This window comes from Dipodomys ordii, unplaced genomic scaffold (assembly GCF_000151885.1).
Source record: "Dipodomys ordii isolate 6190 unplaced genomic scaffold, Dord_2.0 Scaffold56, whole genome shotgun sequence".
In the NCBI taxonomy this organism is placed as follows: domain Eukaryota; kingdom Metazoa; phylum Chordata; class Mammalia; order Rodentia; family Heteromyidae; genus Dipodomys; species Dipodomys ordii.
Genome location: NW_012267272.1, coordinates 1437090 through 1455778, shown reverse-complemented (window position 1 = coordinate 1455778; position 18689 = coordinate 1437090).

Genomic DNA, 18689 nt, shown 5'->3' with positions numbered 1-18689 from the left:
CTTCTTCTTCTTCTTCTTCTTCCCTCAGTCTTTTCTCTGAGAGTTCCAACTAATTAGCTGAGGTCTGCCCATGCTGTGGAGGCTAATCTGCTTCATTCAAAGTCCCTTGAATTGAATGCGACTCACATCTACAACATACAATAAGATAACAAAAAAAATCCACAGCCACATCTAGACTTGTGTTTGATCAAATAACTGGGCACTGTAGGCTAGGCAAGTTGTCACATAAAAATCAATCTTCCCACTTTTTCATGTAACAATGATTTGAAGAAGATAGCATTCAGGAGGAACATTGAGGCTCAGGCTGAGGCCTTCTAATTCCATTCTCTCCTGCATCTTGCATATGATTCCTAAGACCTTTCAACCAGGGCACTCAGACTCTTTGTCTTCCAAGCCATCAGAGGTTCTGTTTCCTTTTCCGCTGTTCCCAACTCCAAAGAGCTTATTAGTAGCCAAAGACTTGGCCTTGTGTTCAGACTTCACTTACCAGCCATCTCTCAGTTGGAATCTCCATGGAACAGCTAGAGAAAGCTCTGTTTCTGTAACCAAATCTCATAGGCACTTATAAGCACCGGGTGATAGGATATAGACCAGAAGTATGCTATGACCAAGTCATAGAGCTGTCTGACTTTCTCAGTGTAGATTATGATAAAATGAGAACATGTAAGGAAAGTGTATGTGTGTTTATGTGCATGTGTGTGTGCATGTGTATATGCACACATACGTGTGTGTGTGTGTGTGTGTGTGTGTGTGTGTGTGTGTGTGCATGTGCCAGTCTAGGGCTTGAACTCAGGGCTTAGGTGCTGTCCCTGAGCTTTTTATTTTTTGCTCAAGGCTAGCACTCCACCACTGTTTAAAGGTGCAGAAAGTATGTTGACTACTTAATCTCTTGTAAAATTCTAAGGAAACTAAAGAAATACTAATGAAAGATCTGAACTGAAACTCAATAATGAACTTCCTCAAGAAAAGAAGGAATGAGGAGCCAGGCCTGGTGGCTCACACCTGTAATCCCCGCTACTTAGGACAAAGAGATCAGGAGGATCACAGGTTGAGGCCGGTCAAGATGAAAAGTTAAAGAGATCCCATCTCAACCAACAAGCTGGTCATGGTAGTGCTGGCCTATGATCCTAGCTATGCAGGAGGCACAAGTAGAATGATTGCAGCCTCAGGAAGGCACTGAGTAAGAATACAAGACCATAATTGAAAAGTAACTAAAGCAGAAAGTGTTGGGGGCATGGTTCAAGTGATAGAGCACCGGCCTAGCAAGCACGGGTCCCTAAATTCAAACCCTAGTACTGCCAAAAAAAACTTAAAAGAATAAAAGAAAGAATGAGTAATGAGGAGTGTCACTGGTCAGGATTAAGTGTTTTGAATGCCAGATGTTAATAATCAGACTTTTACTAATAGGAAAGAACACAACACAGGAAATGTTGTATCAGTGGAATTGAAGACTCTTTTCATGCCACTTGCATATTTCAGGCCCGAGAAGCAGGAGAACGATGATTAATTTCATTGCAAGACTTCCTGAAATGCAAAGCTCAGGGCCACCACTCCTTTCTACCTCTTCAGCTTCTAGCTGTGCCTGAATTGGTATGAGCAGGAAGTCAGGCATTTTCCTAGGATCCAGGTGACATGTAAGGCCTGGCTTCCATTTCTACAAAGTGTCTAGCAGACAAATATTTGTTCAAGAAACATGGAGGTATATGGGAAGGGGATAACACACTGGACTATGTGTGCTCCAGACCTTTCAACATGAGCCCTCTCCTAGAGGGCTTTCCTACAGGGATTAAAACAACTATGGGGAGCCTCATGGGAATGTGGGTATGTTCCCACAAATCATCCTGCAGCTCCCAGCCGGAGAGCAGCTCATGGAGGAGGGGCCCCATTGCCAAGGCATTATATGGCACGTGTATGCCTACTGCATCCAGATGTAGTTACCTAGTGACTCTTAGTGGGTCTGCAAGACCCGGTTCACACCCATTGGCTCCCTTCCCAGTGTATTGGTGCTGATGCATGCTGTAGGAATGTAAGCAAGCACACATGAGCCTTCCCAGCTGGAAAAGCTCACCCATCACTACGAGAGTTGGCCTAAGTGGAAGTTGTGTGCATGAAAATTCATATGCCTGACTGTACCCAGAGCAGAACAAGAGATTGTTGGCATGGGCAGAGATCTGTACTTAGATTTATGCCATGGATGAACAAAGGGAAGTGGACGTCAGAGTGGAGGTCATATAGAGGAGCCAGGAAGCTGAAGGGGGAAGATAGAGAGGTGGTCAGGGAGGAAAGGGAAGGGAAAGAGAAAGTAGGGGTGGCGAGGGAGAGACAGAGTTTGGAAAGAAAGGATTAGTGCTTCGTTGGAAGGAAAGGAGGAAAGAAAAGTTGAGGAGAGATCTGATACAGCTTACGTAGAGGAAAAACTAAGTGTCAGTAATATTTCTAGATCCAGTAAGGAAGAAAAATCTGGGTTTTGGTTCCTGAGCATTTGGGTCTCTGAGGAGGGTGGCCTAACGTGATGCCCTGTTGGAGATGAGTCCTTCTGCTTCTGAACCCCTGGGGTCCTGTAGCTGCTTCTGACAGCCCATCTGCTGTCCCTGATGGCTGAAGGCATGGGCAGTAGAGCTCTGGAGTCTCAACGCCAGCCGCCCCCTGCTGTTTTCTACTTGATTCTGAGGAAGTTCATGAAGACACCCTCAGAATGGCCTCTGCTACTTACTCCCTTCTCACCCTGGGCCCATTCCCCCTGACAAGATTTCCGTTCTCTTGGCCACTCGCTGCCACTGAACTGTTAACTCAGACAGCTGCCGGGAGCAGGAGTATACACCCATGAGCTCATCAGCGTTGGGCGTACATGGCAGAGCCAACGCCAGATTGGGCTACATCCTCTTCCACTCTGTTCCCTTTGCTTTATTTCTCAGACTCTCCGGCTTGTGGCTTGGAAGGAAGTTCTGGCAAGAACCTATACATATGATATGAAAACAAGATTCTGTGTATGCTATATATAGTTTTGCACACAGGTGTTACATAAGAACTACATGTGCTAGGAGTCTGAAATGTAGTCAGAAAGTCCCAGATGCATAAATCTCTTTATTCATAGCCACGTGCATTTGTTTGTAAATGACCTGGTGGTCCCGGCTCTGGTCCAGAGAATTGCTTGAAACCATTCAAAATGAAGCACACTTGTCAACATGTTCTAAAAGCCAGTTCATAATAATAAAAAAAAAGTAGAAAAGAAAATGTCAAGTTGCTTCCAAATCAATCTAGAATTAAAAAAAATGTACCCAGTAGAAGTTATTTATGAGAGTTTCTACCCTTTTACATTCAAATACTGTTAATAATATCCTACTGCCTGTGGAGAAAACAATCTAGATTTCACTGATCATTCAAGATGGTCTAAGCGTGGGATTTTCCATTTCTACAGCTGTGTTTACAGTGGCTCCTACCACAGCCTGTGCTGTGGTTATGGCATTTTGACCATGGAAAGACTCAATTTCTAGGGTTAATATAATGATATAGACAACCAAAACTAAGAGAGATCATTAATGTATTTATTCAATTAGTATGGAATAATTAGGATTATCTGGCCTTGGTTCTAGTCTTGGATGATAGCAGGAAAGCAGGTAGAGTCCCTATGTGCTCTGAAACAATGCACCTGAGAAGAGGAGACAGATCTATGTGTCAGGTGGGTGAGTGCTAAGAAGACATGGCTGACAACATGTGACAGAGATTCCTGTTGATCTTTTTTCTGCAGGCCTCTGAGGCAAGAGTATGTATCAATAGTGAGGAAGCTTGTGTGACTGTGGGTCAGTGAGTGAGGGTGAGAATAATAGGCAGATTTGATTTTTTTTTTTGCTTATGTGGTGCTGAGGAATCGAACCCAGGGCCTCATGCATGCAAGGCAAGCGCTCTACCACTGAGCCAACTTCCCAGCCCCAAATAGGCAGATTTGAAAGGAAGTGAAGGCCAGATCATGTAGAACACTCTGCCGTGGGTGATTGTTGGGTCTTGCTCTCAGTGACTGTGAGAAACCACTTGAAGGCTTTGAATAATTGAGAGATGTGAATGACTTGTGTTTTATGTCATGACAACAGGTGCTGTATGCAGAACTGGCTGCTTTGAGGGATAAAGGGAAAGGCAGTGGTGGTTTAGACCAGGGGCCTGAGTGGTGGAGTTGGTGACAATGTTGGAGTCCATAGGTACTCAGCAGGCAGAGTCATTAAGATTTGCACATCTATCACCTATAGAATGGAAGAGCTGAGGCAGGGGTCCCACAGATTTCGGAGTGAGCAATCAGGAAATATCCAAGACAGTATAACGTCCTGAGATGGGGAGATGTTCAAGGGTAGAGTGAGGGTGGAAAATCGAGGGTTCTATTTGGGTGGGTTAAATGTAAGATTCTTGTTGTGTCACTGAGATAGTTAGTGGGCAATTGGATATATGTGCCTGAAATTTAAGGGAGCAATTAGGACTTATAGGTTGTTCAGATGCTATTAAACAGGAGAGAAGTCAAGGACCCAGCAAAGACTTGAGAGGGAGCAGCCAATGGGATGGGAAGAAAGCAGAGAGGGGACTTCCTCTGAGCCAAGGAAAGGAAATATCCCTAGGAGGAGGAGGGAGGGGGCAAGCATGCTAGATATTGCCGATATACTGTCAAATGGAGACTGGGAATTGACCGTTGAATTAGCCAGCATAGTGGTCAAATAATAACAGCTTTTTCCATTGAGCAATATAGTCAGAAGCCTGATTAGAATGGATGTTATGGATTAAACATTGCATGCTCCCTAAAACTCGAAGCCCACTGTGATACTTGGAGATGGTGCTTTTGTCCTCCCTGGCCCCCTCACCTGTGCAGAAGAAAGGCCAGATGAAGACACTGGGTGGTACCTATCTGTGAGCCAGGGGGAGGGATGTCACCAGAAGCCACAGACCCTGGCAGCGTGATCTGGGACTTCAGCTTCCAGAAATGTTTCTTTAGTTTCATCTTCCCAGTCTAGAGTACTTGGTATGGAAGAATAATATAGGGAGGAAAGTGGCAATAGTTAACACCAACAAGTGGTACTGGAAGAGTGATCAGGGAAGTTAGGAAAAGCCATTGACACAGAGAATTTGGGTTTAGAAAGGCTTCAGTAGGCCAAAATTATTGTGACCAGTTTTGAAGAAACTCACACATTGGGTCAAGTGAAAATGTTTAGAAGATGTGACTTCATAACGATTGATGAGATTAGTGACTCATGGTAACAGAACTCTACAATGGGGATATCCAAGAGCCAGACTCACATTGATTTTGCCACATATAAGAGGAAGAGCAGGTGGACCAATGTCAGATCTACCAGAACATTCTCCTGTGGAGAGTCATATGCCCATGGAGAATATGTTTCTATACTAAGCCCAGATTTGTAAAGGGAGAGATAAACCAGAGGATCATTGGAGACATTTTCAGAGTGAAAATCTGTTACAGAAAGGTGGTTAGCTTGGAGAAGGCCCAAGGACGAGAAGAAAACAGTCATTTGAAGAACTATCCTGTGGGACAGGGATCAGGTTCATGGACTGAAGACAGAAGTTCAAGGACAAGTATCTATTTCTGTGTTACAAGCTACCTCCCAAAAGGTAGTGAGCGGTTTAAAACAATTTATATTCTTTCTCACCATTTTGTGGCTTCTGTTCATTTTGTCTGGACTGATATACTTACACCCCAAGATGGGCTGGCAGGGCTCTGGGCTCCCTGAGTTCCTCAGATGCTGTGACCTTTCTTCTTTCACAAGAGAATTTGATGAGCATTTCCATGGCAATGGCTCTGACTCAAGATAAAGAGACCCAAGGCACAGGACTAGAATCCTCTGTGTCCTGTTTGACCAAAGCATATTTAGTGGCCAAGCCTAGGGTCAGGGTGGGGGTGTCACCATGAGGTGTTTGGATATCAGAGAAGTGACTTATTGGGGACTGTTGGTATGAAATATACTGCTAGCAGATTGCGACTTAAGATGAGAGAACTATATAACTATATTCTATATAAATATAACTTTATAACTGGAGCCAGGCAATCAGCTGCCTTGTGAAAATAGTTGGCTCCCAGGTGGTAGAGATATTCTAATGAGCTCATGTCTTTATTCTTCCATTTATTAAAACATTAAATGCCTGAACTGTGCAAGCCATTCGGTTAGGTACTATGGGGAACAAAAGATGGGAGAAGGCCTATGACTATTATAGAAGTAATTCAAAAAGTTTGAGAAAGAAGAATACAGTGTGGTAGAAATGGTGGGAAAAAAAGAATATCTAGCTGGAGTCATTGTGAGGAGGATAAAAGGGACCCTGGGAACCCTTTTAAAACAAATGTTAGCTTTGTAGCCTAGGGAAGAGAAATAAACTAGTATTTACTGAGTTTTACACTATGCCAGGCACAGGACTAGGAACTATGTGAAGGTTTTATCTTCCTCATAAGTGGCAAAGGCTTCATTCCCAGTTATAAATGGTGACATTGTATTTCAGAGTGTGCCCACAAGAACTGTTTAGCCTGCAGCCTAAATCTTGCTTTGGCCGGCCCAAAATCTGTATTCTTTGCAGGAATCTAGGCTGCTTCCATGAAATAATCATGTAGGCTATAATCCAAAACATTTGATGAACTTCACATACAAAAGCCGATTGAAGTTGATGAAAGTGAGAAAAATATGATCTTTATTTTATGGATGAAGAATCTGAGATCAGAGATGTTGAGCCAGGCAGAGAGAGGGCTTTTGCTCTCTTCTCTTGGCCTGGAATGCTGTTTCCTATGAGGTCATATGGCTGGAATGTGGGTGACTCCAAAAGGTCTTTCCTGTTAACCAAGTGAAAAGTGGCCCCCAAAGGCCAGGAGAGCACTTAGCAGGTCCAAGGCTCTTGGTTTGATTCCCAGTGCTACAGTAAAGCTAAGTCTTTGGCTCTTGAGTGATCCTCATTGACCTCTTTGTGGCTGTAGTTGCCACTGTTCGGATGGCCTGGTCTTTTGGGGCAGGAATGGTGTCTACTCCCTTGTAATTGCTGAATCTCATTTTCCCCCTACTAGAAGGTCAACTCCATCAGTATGAGATTGCTTTGTGCATTTTTCAGTCCTCAGCCTGATTCTATCTAATCTCACAAGTCATATACATATATTATGGGTTATCTAATCATTTTTTACACACAATGTTACTATTTTTGGTAATTTAATAGCCCATCTTACATTTTGTCATTTTCTTCAAGTACCATTTTGATTTTTTAAAAAATTATCTTTAAGTAATTGTACAAAGGAGGTGCCATATAACAAAGCATTTTATGACTATAATACATCATGATCAGTGTCACCTCTTCATTTTTATCCCCCTTTGGCCCATCCCTTTTCTTAAGTTTCTTAGTTTTATGGTATATACTATGAATTCTTCATTCTTTCTCCCTTCTTCCTTTCTCCCCTCTCATTTTCCCAACTCATTTTTCCACATGGATGTACCCATTTCCGGGTGTCATTTTGGTGGACTTTGCCCTAGTCTTTGTAAAAGATTATACTATTTGAGCTCTATGTAGAGTCTATTATACTTCAGTTAATTCATTTGTAACCACTTGCATGAGTATGTTTATATATATTATATAAATATATGTTTACTTATAGATTCATAGGCACATTCAGGCTACCACAAATGAGGGAAACCATGCAACCTTTTTTCTTCTGGGTTTGCTCACTTCACTTAATATAATTTTTTTCCAGGTCTTTCCCTTTCCTTACAAATGTTATAATATCATTCTTTCCAATAGATGAGTAAATTCCATTGGGTATATATACCACATCTTCTTGATCCATGTGAGGCAACTGGGATGATTCCATATTTTGGCTGAATAGTGTTCCAATGAATATGGTTGTGCTGATGGCTTTCCTGTAACTTTGTAATCTATTGGATAAGTACTCATATATCTTTTAGTTCTGATATGATGAATATTCCTTTTGTATGGACTTTTGATCTTATACGTCTCAGTTACCCTTGATTATAGTTTCCATAAATATTTTTAATACACTAAAGAACCGACAGTGAATCTCTTTCAGCAATTTGAAGACACCATTCTGACCTTTTTTTTTTTTTGATGGTTGTGGGGCCTGAACTCTGGGCCTGGGCGCTGTCCCTCAGCACTTCAACTCAAGGCTAGTGCTCTATCACTTGAGCTATAGTACCACTTCCAGCCTTTTTTGCTTATGTGGTGCTAAGGAATTGAACCCAGATCCTCATGTATGCAAGGCAAGCGCTCTACCACTGAGCCACCTTCCCAGCCCACCATTCTGACTTTCTTTGTTGCTGTGGAGGGCAGCTGTCAGTCTAGTCACTGTAATTTCTCTTCCTTGGGTAGTGCTTTGGTTGTTAAACTCTCGATATTTCTAAAATTTTTGGGACTTTAGCTTTTTAAAACCTCATTATATTGTACCTTGCTTAGAATTGGTTTAGATGCTCTGAAATCAAGTAGTGTCATCTGGAAAATTCTAAATAATTTTCTTTTCAAATATTTTATCTTTCATTTATTCTTTATTTGTAGTCTCTGAAGCTCCACACTTATATTTATGTTGTATCTTATTCTTTCTCTCTTGTCTTCAAACCTTATTTATTTATTTTTTTGGTCAGTTGCGGGGCTTGAACTCTGGGCCTGGGTACTGTCCCTGAGCTCTTCAGCCCAAGGTAAGCACTCTATCACTTGAGCCACAGCACCACTTCCAGTTTTGTGGTGGTTAATTGGAGATAAGAGCCTCGTGGACTTTCCTGCCAAGTCTGGCTTTGAACCTTGATCTTAAAATCTCAACTGCCTGAGCAGCTAGGATTACAGGAGTGAGCCACCAGTGTCTGGCCAAACTTTTTTTTTTTAATATACCTTTCTCCTTTTTCTTCCTGGTGCATCATGGGTAATTTTTGGTTATTTCCTCCAGTTTGCTAAATAGACATTTGCTGTGTCTAACTTGGGGTTTGGCCCATCTAGTACATGCTCAGTTTAATTACTATGCTTTAATTCCAAAAAGTTATATTTGGTTCTTTAAAATAGATTTGTTCAATATTGATAATCTCTTGCTTCTTTACAATACTATAAATCCTCTTTTATGCCTTGAGTTATATTAAGTGTATTCTTTTAAAAACCTTGTGTGATGATTCCACACCTATGGGCACCATGGGTCTGGTTCTGTGGCCCCTCCCTCACACCGGCTGGCATTCCTACATGGGCAGTGATTTTTGTGAAAAGCACAGCAAGCATCCTGTATCAAGAATATATTTCTTGAGAGAGAATTTGCATTGGTTTCACCAGTTACTTAGAAAACTATCAACTGGAGCCACTTTAAATTTGGAGGACTTTTTTTTTTTTTCCATGTAGTTACTTTTTCCTTCTGGTCCTATTTGGTGGGAATTCCAGTCTTGTGTTCCTGAATTTATATTAGGGAAGATTTTCTCCATGTTATTATTCTACTCTAAGAACCAAGGGTGAAACACACAAATTCTATCCATGGGACCACTGAAGTGTCACTCTATAGGATTCTAGCTAATAGGAATCCCATTCTATGAAAGTCCTAGGTGGTTTGGTTTTGTTCTGTTTTTCTTCTAGTCTCTTATCTGAAGGGTTCTGGGTCACTTGGAAATCTGTGTATTTCCTCAGAGAAAATGTTTCATAGCTTATTTATCCCCCATTGAATTCGACTTCCCTTTATTTATTTCCTCTGTCTATATTCCTTTGCTCCTGATAGCTCAGCCATGATCTAAAAATATGTGTGATGTTTTCTCTAGCAATTCTAGATGTTTTATGTTGGAGGATGGCCTCACTTATGCCAACAAATTCCCGGAAGCACAGTGCTTGCTCTTTCCCATCTAGCGCTCCTGTAATTCTCAGCTTGATGGACACTTGTCATAGGTTTAGAAAACATTATTTCTGTTTTGAGCAATGCTGCCCAGATCCCACTGGCCCTGATGTTAAACTTTTCCCTTTTCCTCTAGACCCTTTAACCATAAAGAAAAACAAGGGTATGTACTATATAACAAAAGACCAATATGGCTGGAATGAAATACAAAATGGAAAAGAGAGAGGAGAGTAAATTGGAAATAATGATTGGCTTTAGTTCATAAAAGACTACTGTGGGAACTAGTTTTTATCCTAAGTCATCAGGAAGATGTGTGAGGCTGTTAAACAGGGGAGGAATGGGAACTAACTTAATTTTTTAAAATATGGGGACAGATTGTGAAGAACAGAAGTAGAGACCTGTTGAGAGGTCATTGTAGTATTTCATACAAGTTATAGGCAGTAAAAATGTGAAGGAGTGGATTATCTGTTGTCATGTCATTAATTAGTCTTAAATGTAGTAACTTAACAACCACTTGCATTATACATTTTTTCTTGGTTAGAAATCTAGAAAACTGTTTTTTTTTCTGGACCAGAATGTTTCATGAGGTTATATTCTATCTATTGGCCAAGTTGGGCTGGAGAATTTCCTTCTGGACTCATTCATGTGGCTATTGAAAGACTCCATTACCCACAGCTGGTGGCATGGAGCCTATGTTCCCCGCTACAGGAGTATCTCTGGGGGCTGGTCATAACTTGGCTACAGATTTCTTGTGTCTGGATGAAGGGAAAATGTGTGTGACTTGTGCATGAGGAGAAAAAAGAGGAGAAGAAGGAGATGATAGCACTCAAGACTGAAGTTATAACCATTTTATTACTAATCTCTGAAGTGACATACCATCAATTCTACCACCTGACCAGGGCTGGTACAATGTGGGAGGAGATTTTACCAGGATATGCACACCCAGAATCAGGGACGCTTGGGAGTCCTTTTGGATACTGTCTACTACAGTAGGTTTGGCATCTATGTTGGTTGTATAATCAATTGATGAACTTTGCTACCGAAATCGGATGTGCTACAACGAGAATAAGGGAAGAGTCAAAGGAAAGTTTCTAGGACTTTGGTTTGAGCTCCATTAAATCACTGAAGAGAAATTCTCATGGTCAACTTTTGAAGTTTGCAAAGCTTGTGAGATCTTACATGAATTTGCCTCCTCAGCAGTCTGAATGAATGCTCTGGAGTTGCGGAGATTAAATTTGGAAGTCACAACCTGTGGAGATAGGATCGAGAGCCTGAAAGCGAGGTCAATCTCTCAGTTGTGTTTTTCCAACCTTAGATGCCCAGCAGAACCACATGAGATGTTAATAAACGTTCAGACAGTAGGCCATTCTCCAAATCAGGGGTTGGTGGGGGGAGGGAAAGTTACCTGGCCACTGGGATTTTGAAAGCTCTTCAATTTCAATCCAAAGCCAAGTTGAGAACCACTGTCAAGGGTTGACAACAATGAAGACACCAATGAGAAGAGACGAGAGCCCTCCAAGTATTAGGGTCCAGGACAGCAGATGGTTCCAGAAAGGTGGAGTGATGGCATGAGGCAGTTTCTTTTGCAGGATGGGAGAATCGGTGGATCGTGTGGCTTGTGTGTGACTGGACTGTACGCCAGCAGGAAAGAGCAGTGTGAGGTTATCATTGTGACCACAGAGAGCAGAGTCACTTTGGAATTTCAAAATTAAAATAAAAGTATGATTCTCTGTCATAAAAGCAACCAGATTTAATTAGACCCAAAGTATTTACCAAGTATTCCTATGGTCATTTTAATTAGGCATAAAAGTTAACCAACTTTGAATCTGACACTCTTTAAGGCTGGATGATTCTGTGCAGAGATGTAGCTGGAGTCTAGCTGGATCCAAGCTGCTAAAGTCAGGCTGCAAGAAGGAAAAGAGGAAATGCCCTGCCTAGTCTGACATTGAGTTAGTAATCAAATGCACATCTTTGCATATGAGAAGATCTTGAGCAATCTGGTGTTGAGTAGGTATTTGGAGATACTTTTCTATATGTGAGGGTTTGTGCATAGAGAACCACATTGTCTGACATTGAGGGCTCCATGTCGTACCCTCCTCTCCCCAACCTTTGTAGGCTGATGTACCTAGTAAGCCAAGAGATCAATGGCTTACAGCTATGCTACTAGTTCTGCCTCCTCAGACTTTGAAATTCAGAGCCCATTTTTTCATTGTCCTTGAATCTTGACCAGCAAATCAAACAGGTCAATTTCATAAATATTGAAGGATCTAGATTATTCCCTCACCCCAAGCCTGTACTTTCTTGGCTACTTTGTTTAACAGCTATTAGTTGGTCTATATTGTTGTTTCTGACTATTTTGATCATTCAAGGAATCCTCAAATATTTTGTACCTGGGGTACAAAAATCAGGGGTTAAGATTTAGCTTTGCCATTGTGGGCTAGCAGCCCACAGAAGACTAGGCCAAGCTTCTTATTCTTGTTAAGTCTAAGATTCCCTCTGTGAAATGCAGATCCTGCCTTACCTCTTATAGTGGTTCTCAGTTTGACTGCATAATGGGATTGAAGAGATTTCAAAATCCCAATGGCTAGGTCTCTTAAAGGCCACAGCTGCTCTGTGTGTGCATACATTCCTGGGTGACTGAGCTAGTGGGTTTTTTTTAATAACCCTAGGGCTATTTTCTGATTGATTAGCCCCATTCTAACTGGGTGTTTTGGAAGGTAACTCATTATTGGTCTAGTCCAACAGCATTCTGATTGGTGCTAATTCCTTATCAGGTCTCTTCTGAAAATCCTCTCCCTAGGATCATGGGAAGGTTATTGAATCTAGAAGCCACTAGAGAAGGGCAGAGGCAAATTCTCTCAAGTAATGTCTCTTTTGCCATCTGGGTTCAGCTTATTAGGCCAAGATGCTGTCCTGGGTCCTAACTAATCTATCTTTTCATCAGAAGGATATGTTACGATCTTTAAGTGAAGTCCCAGCTCCTGTGTGCTTATCCATACATGTCTTCAATTGGTCACGAGAGGTCATTCTGTGTCCCCATTACACTATGAGCTTTGGGAGTGTAGGCATTGGAAAAGCTTCTTCTAGTTTTTTCCATTCATTAGTGTGGACCACCAGTTCCTTTTTACATCTCATGTGCATTTCTCCTGGATCTGCACAAATCAGCACCGCCCAGAAAGCAGTCTAGATGGGATATTTGCAGATACTGACCTATAAATACAGCCAGGTCATTCTCTTGTTAAAAAGAATCCTTAGCTCTTAGAGGTTCATCGATCCTAGGGAGCCAATCAGTGAGTGAAGGAATGTTAGCATTCAGTTTTGCTTTGCACTATGTCTCCATCAGCACACGCTGCTGAGATTCTAGCATTCCCTTCTTTCCTTCCTTCTCTTTCAAGTTGTTCCAAGCCCAGTGACATTCGAAAAGATGAGTCACTGTCTAAATGTGGAACCTGTCATTCTGCTTGCACCACTGTACCAGCTTGGGTGCCATCCCCATCGGAGATGAAGAACATGGCTCTGACCCCACACGGGTGGGGTCCTGAGGACGAGCCCCCTCTGAGCTTGAACATCACTAAATCATGTTCTGATATTTTTGGAACCCCCACAGGGACCAGAGGACTTGAGCTGATGCTTTGGGGATTTAGCAAATGAATATACCTCAGAGACTGTTGCAGCAGAGTACACACAACATGATTCTTAGAGGCAGAAGACCGTTTGGAGTCTTGCTAGACAACAGTAGGACATCAGACACATTATCTTCTGGACCTCAGAGAGGAAGCAAGTTAAATCACATCATCTTAATTTCCTTGAAGTTCCAAGGTCTAGATGAAAGCAGTGGGATCATACTGACCCCATCAGCAAGGACTTTATAATTTTTTTCTTGGTCTTCTAATGGCTCTGCTGATCTGGCGAGGTAGAGGTGAATGGAACTATTCTAGAGAATGGAACTAACTTTCTGTACGCTTAATAGATATGCAGGTAATAAGTAGTCCGAGGAGATCAGAGGTAGGGATGGGGAAGGAGTGAGGAGACAAGTAGAAAAGAAGACCTCTTCCTAAACTACCAGTTTCCTAGTCTAACTGTAGAGACAAGTTATGAGAATCTCTGTTGGGACAAGGTAGTGCTGGAGACTCCCAGAAGTGTTTATGGACTTCCTCTCCCTGGTCCCATTGGGAGTCCCTTTCTGTGCCTACATATCTCTAAACAAAATGCAAATTACCAGGAGAGAGAGAAAGAAAGAGAGAGATCATGAAAGCAGATCTGAGGTCATAGCTTCCCCTCAAGTGTTTAGATTCATTTCAAGCATGATAAATGCTCTATTAATCTTTGATAAGTGACAAATTATAAATATAAGTAATATACAAATTATATATGCATATATGTGTATATATATATATATATGTATAAGGCAATAGTCCAGAAAGTACCACATGGAAGATGAATCTATAAGAGACGATTGGGCTACACTTAAAGAAACTTGAATGTCAGGATGAGTAGGGTTTGGTGAGGGGAGGGCCATAGGCTATTTTATAGACCATGGCAGGGATAGACTGAGGGCAGGGATCTGTAGCACTGTAGCTATTCTGGGGGTAGGAGCCAGGTCCTAGGTGACAGCAGGATTGCTGGGAAGACATGGCGTATTACCTATTTCCCCTAGGTAGGGATGTGTGAACTCTCTCACTGGATAGGAGCTTCTGCTTCCTGGTAGCTTGGTCATTTCAAATCTTGTTGCTGTCTGATTTCTGTATCAACTACAAACTGTCCCTGGTGGTGAAAGTGGGAAATTAGCTTTCCTACTAATTAAATGCAAATCAAGATGATAATAGGCTGTGATTTCTTTGTCTTTTAAATTAGCAAACTTTTTATATGACAGATAGAAACAGAGTGTTCTCTGTGGTGAGGATGGGAAGAGGCATTGTCCCACCCATAGATTGATGTCTTGTATAAAAATGAGTTATAAACATCAGAAGGGAAATTGGGCCATGCCTGTCAAATGCTTAGACTTTGGATGAATGTCTGGATTTGGACGGAGGTTGGGTGTCATACTGGGAGGTGAGCAGAAACACAATTCTGGGAAGAAAAGGGGGCAGCGTGGGTTCCTGGAGTAGAAGTTCCAAATGCCGATCCATGGACAGCTGCCGCCACACAGCTGGCGAAATTTTCATCCTTCTCAGCAAAAACACTATTGTCAGGTTAAAAACTCCTTTGAGGGCATTCATAGCTCTAAAATGAAGCTCTTGCTTTTCTTGTAGATAGGTTGATATGCGTCCCCCAACTTCCCTTCCCCCCTCCTTCCCTCCTAACTCTTTTAAAAATGAAATAATAATAGTAGATGATGTGTCAGGCACTGGTGGCTTACACCCATGATCCTAGCTACTCAGGTGGCTGAGACCTTAAGATCACTGTTCAAAGCCAGCCTAAGCAAGAAACTCTATGAAACTCTTATGTTCAATTAACAATCAAAAAAGCTGGAAGTAGAGCTATGTTCAAGTGGTAGAATACTTGCATTGAGCACAAAAACTGAGGTCAGTCCCCAGGCACTGAGTGTAAGTCACAGGATTAGCACACCTACACAATGAATGTTTTCCCGAAATGTCCAAAATTAACCAAATAAGGAACTGATAACGTTGATCTTTAATTATTTTTTTAAAAGTGGCACTAGGGTTTGAACCTCATTTTGCTAGGAGGAGCTCTAACTACTGAGCACCACTTCCAGCTCTGTCTTCTGCGGATTAATTTTTAGATAGGATGTTGCTTCCTGTGCAGGTGTGCAGCTGGGTGTGATTCACCTATGTTAGGCTTCCCGGTAAGGAGGATCACAGACGCATACTACCATGTCCTGTTCTTCATTGAGAAGGTGCCTTACTTTTCTGCCTGATTTAGTCTTGAACCAGCAACTTGATTTTTAAATTTTGTAAGTTTATGAATTCCCAAAGTCTAGGGAATATGGTATTTAACTAGACAATAAATAGACAATAAAATTTTTCTCTTTTCTCTTTCTCCAACCCCAAATCCAGGCAAATGAAAGAAAGAAAGAAGGAAAGAAGGGAGAAAGACAGAGAGAGAGAGAGAGACAAAGAAACAATGGAAAGAGAAAGAAAGAACAGAAAAGAAATTATGAAGGTTAAAAAGGACTAGGGGGTGCTCCAGTCTTTTACTCAAGAATAAAGGATTTCTGAAATACACTAGGTCCATTCATAGAAATACAGCTGGGTACTGGTGGCTACTTTGGAGTCTTCGATTGTGAGGACTCCTGCTCCTAGCCAGTCCAGGCAAAAATATTCAAGAGATCTCTTTTCAACCAATAGCTGAGCATGATGAAACAGGCCAGGCTTCCTAGCTAATATGAAAACGATTGTGGTTCCAGGCCAACCCATGGAGCAAGGTAGAGATAGAACCTATCTCAATGGAAGATGAAGGCAAGGAAGGCTTGCTATCCCAGCTACGTCAGCGAGAGAGAAGTAGGAGAATTGGTGTCCAGGAGTATGCTGAGACAGGAAGTGAGACTCTATCTCAAAAATAACTGGCACAAAAAAGTGCTGGAGCTTGGGTCTGGTCCTGACTTCAAATTCTAGGAGGGAGGAAAGGAAGGAGGGAGGGAGGGAGGGAGGGAGGAAGAAAGACAGGAAAGCAAAGAAAACATAGTAAAAGTATGAAAATAGGCTCAGCTTTCTTACTAATTATACACAAATCAAGATATAAAAGGATTCTCTTTCTTTTGTCTTCTATCTTAGCAAATTTGTTGTACTGCTAATAAAAATGCAGTGTTGTGTATAGTGAGGATCTGATTGTAGATTGATGTTTTGTGTGTAATGTAGTTACAAACATTGGAAAGGAAATTGGGCAATATCTGTTCCATATACATATATAGTACATTTTCTTAACCGGTAGTTTTAGTTTCTTAATTGACCTCCAATTAATGAACTCCTTAAGGATACCCAGTTGGCGTGTGTACTTTCCTTGTTTAGTTCTAAGCCTGAGTATGTTTGTTGTACTTGCTGATCTTGTAGTTTAATTATAATGATGTACCTCTTTGAAAAATAAGTAGAAAAAATAAGGTTTTCTTTTGAACTATGAATACTTTGTCAAATACACTTTTGGAGGGAACAAAATAAACCCTTGATGTTCACAAAATCTGGAGCTGCTTAATAAATACCGATTCATCCATGAGATGAAGTATTATGCTGCTAATAAAATTATGTTGTCAAAAGAAAACTTACTAAGTGGTAACAATAAGGGCATATAATTATATTTCAGTGGGATTCTAACGTCAATATAAAGACTTGTTAACAATGTCCCTACATGATGGTAATATAGGTAATTTTGATTTTGTTCTTGACATTTACTTAAAAAAATTCTGCATAACAACTTGCATTACTTTTGTCATCATAAAATACATTTTAAAACTTACTTTCTGAATACACATTAAGAATAATAATACATTGTGGCTACATAGCTGATAAACTTGCAAATGGCATAGAAGAGTTCCGTGAACTGGGCTACAATAGAACCCTGGCTTATTCCCACAATCAAGTCAGTGGACTGTCACTACATGATAGGTTAATAGAAGATGGGAAATGCACCTAGGCATGATGAGCGATTACAATTATGAGCAAAGGGAGCCACAACACCATTGTGACATTGGTACTTTTAGTTCAAAAGCATGCAGATGGGCACTTTATATTTCAAACTGTCTTGGTCAAAGACTCTTATGTTTACAAGTATGATATATACTTAACAATTTTAAAGAATTATATAATGAACGCTACCTATCTGAGAAGCAAAATACTGTAAGCATTTTTTATTTTAGTGCTACTGGGGTTTAAACTTAGGAACCCATGTTCGCTAGGCTGGTACTCTACTACTTGAAGTATACCTGCAGCCTTACTTTTTCTTTAATTTGAAAGATGGAGAATAGGAAACTTTTCTGTTCTGTGCTTGTCTTGAACCATGATCTGCAGATCTCAGCAGATATACACACATGTACGTATACATACATACATGTTTATTTACACATATGTATATGCACACACTAAAATTTTTTTTAAAAAACCAAAAGGACTAGTAGTCCTATGACTTCATAAAAATTAAAACTTTTACATGTAAAATAGATCTATAAATTAAAAGGTAAATAAATAAAAGATAGGATGCAACTTTATAGCCAGTTAAGGGAAAATAACATATCACTATGAACTTCTATATCTTTGGTTCTGGATATTTGGAGGTTAACATTTTAAATAATCCTCCCATTGATACTGGAGCTGGGTGGCTAGTTTGGTGGATATCTGTGAGATGAAGATTCTTATGAAGATCAATTTCTTAAAAATTTCCCAATGTCACCCTCTGATAGAGCATCTCAGAGGCACCTCTTACAGTTAGAGGGTGGGGAAAGGATTGTGGCTATTGTAAGAACTGCAGGTTTTTCATTCTGGTAAATGGGAATGTGCTAGAGTGTTGTTATAGCTGCAGACTATTATCTGGAAGGATGAGGAACAGCATGCTTCACACTGGGTTATTTTAACGATATATGATTATTATGGGTCAAGGCCTGGGGCTTGGATATATTTTTGTTAAGGTGAAAATTTCTTTGTAATGGGATTGGTTGTAATGGGATTTGATCTCCATTCATCTCACTTATTCATTCTCCCTCTGGCGGCTTTGATATAGCCCTAGTTCCTTTTGTAGCAGGCAGCCAGCTGTATCTAAGGACCTAAACATGACTCTAATTTGTGACCACCAGCTCTCCAATGGGACTCTCCTCATAAGATCTAGATCTCGCTGATTTACGTAACTCTCATCCATCACTGATAGCCTTACTCAATCTGTGAGCTACTTACAATATCTTTCTTAGAACTCTCTCAGC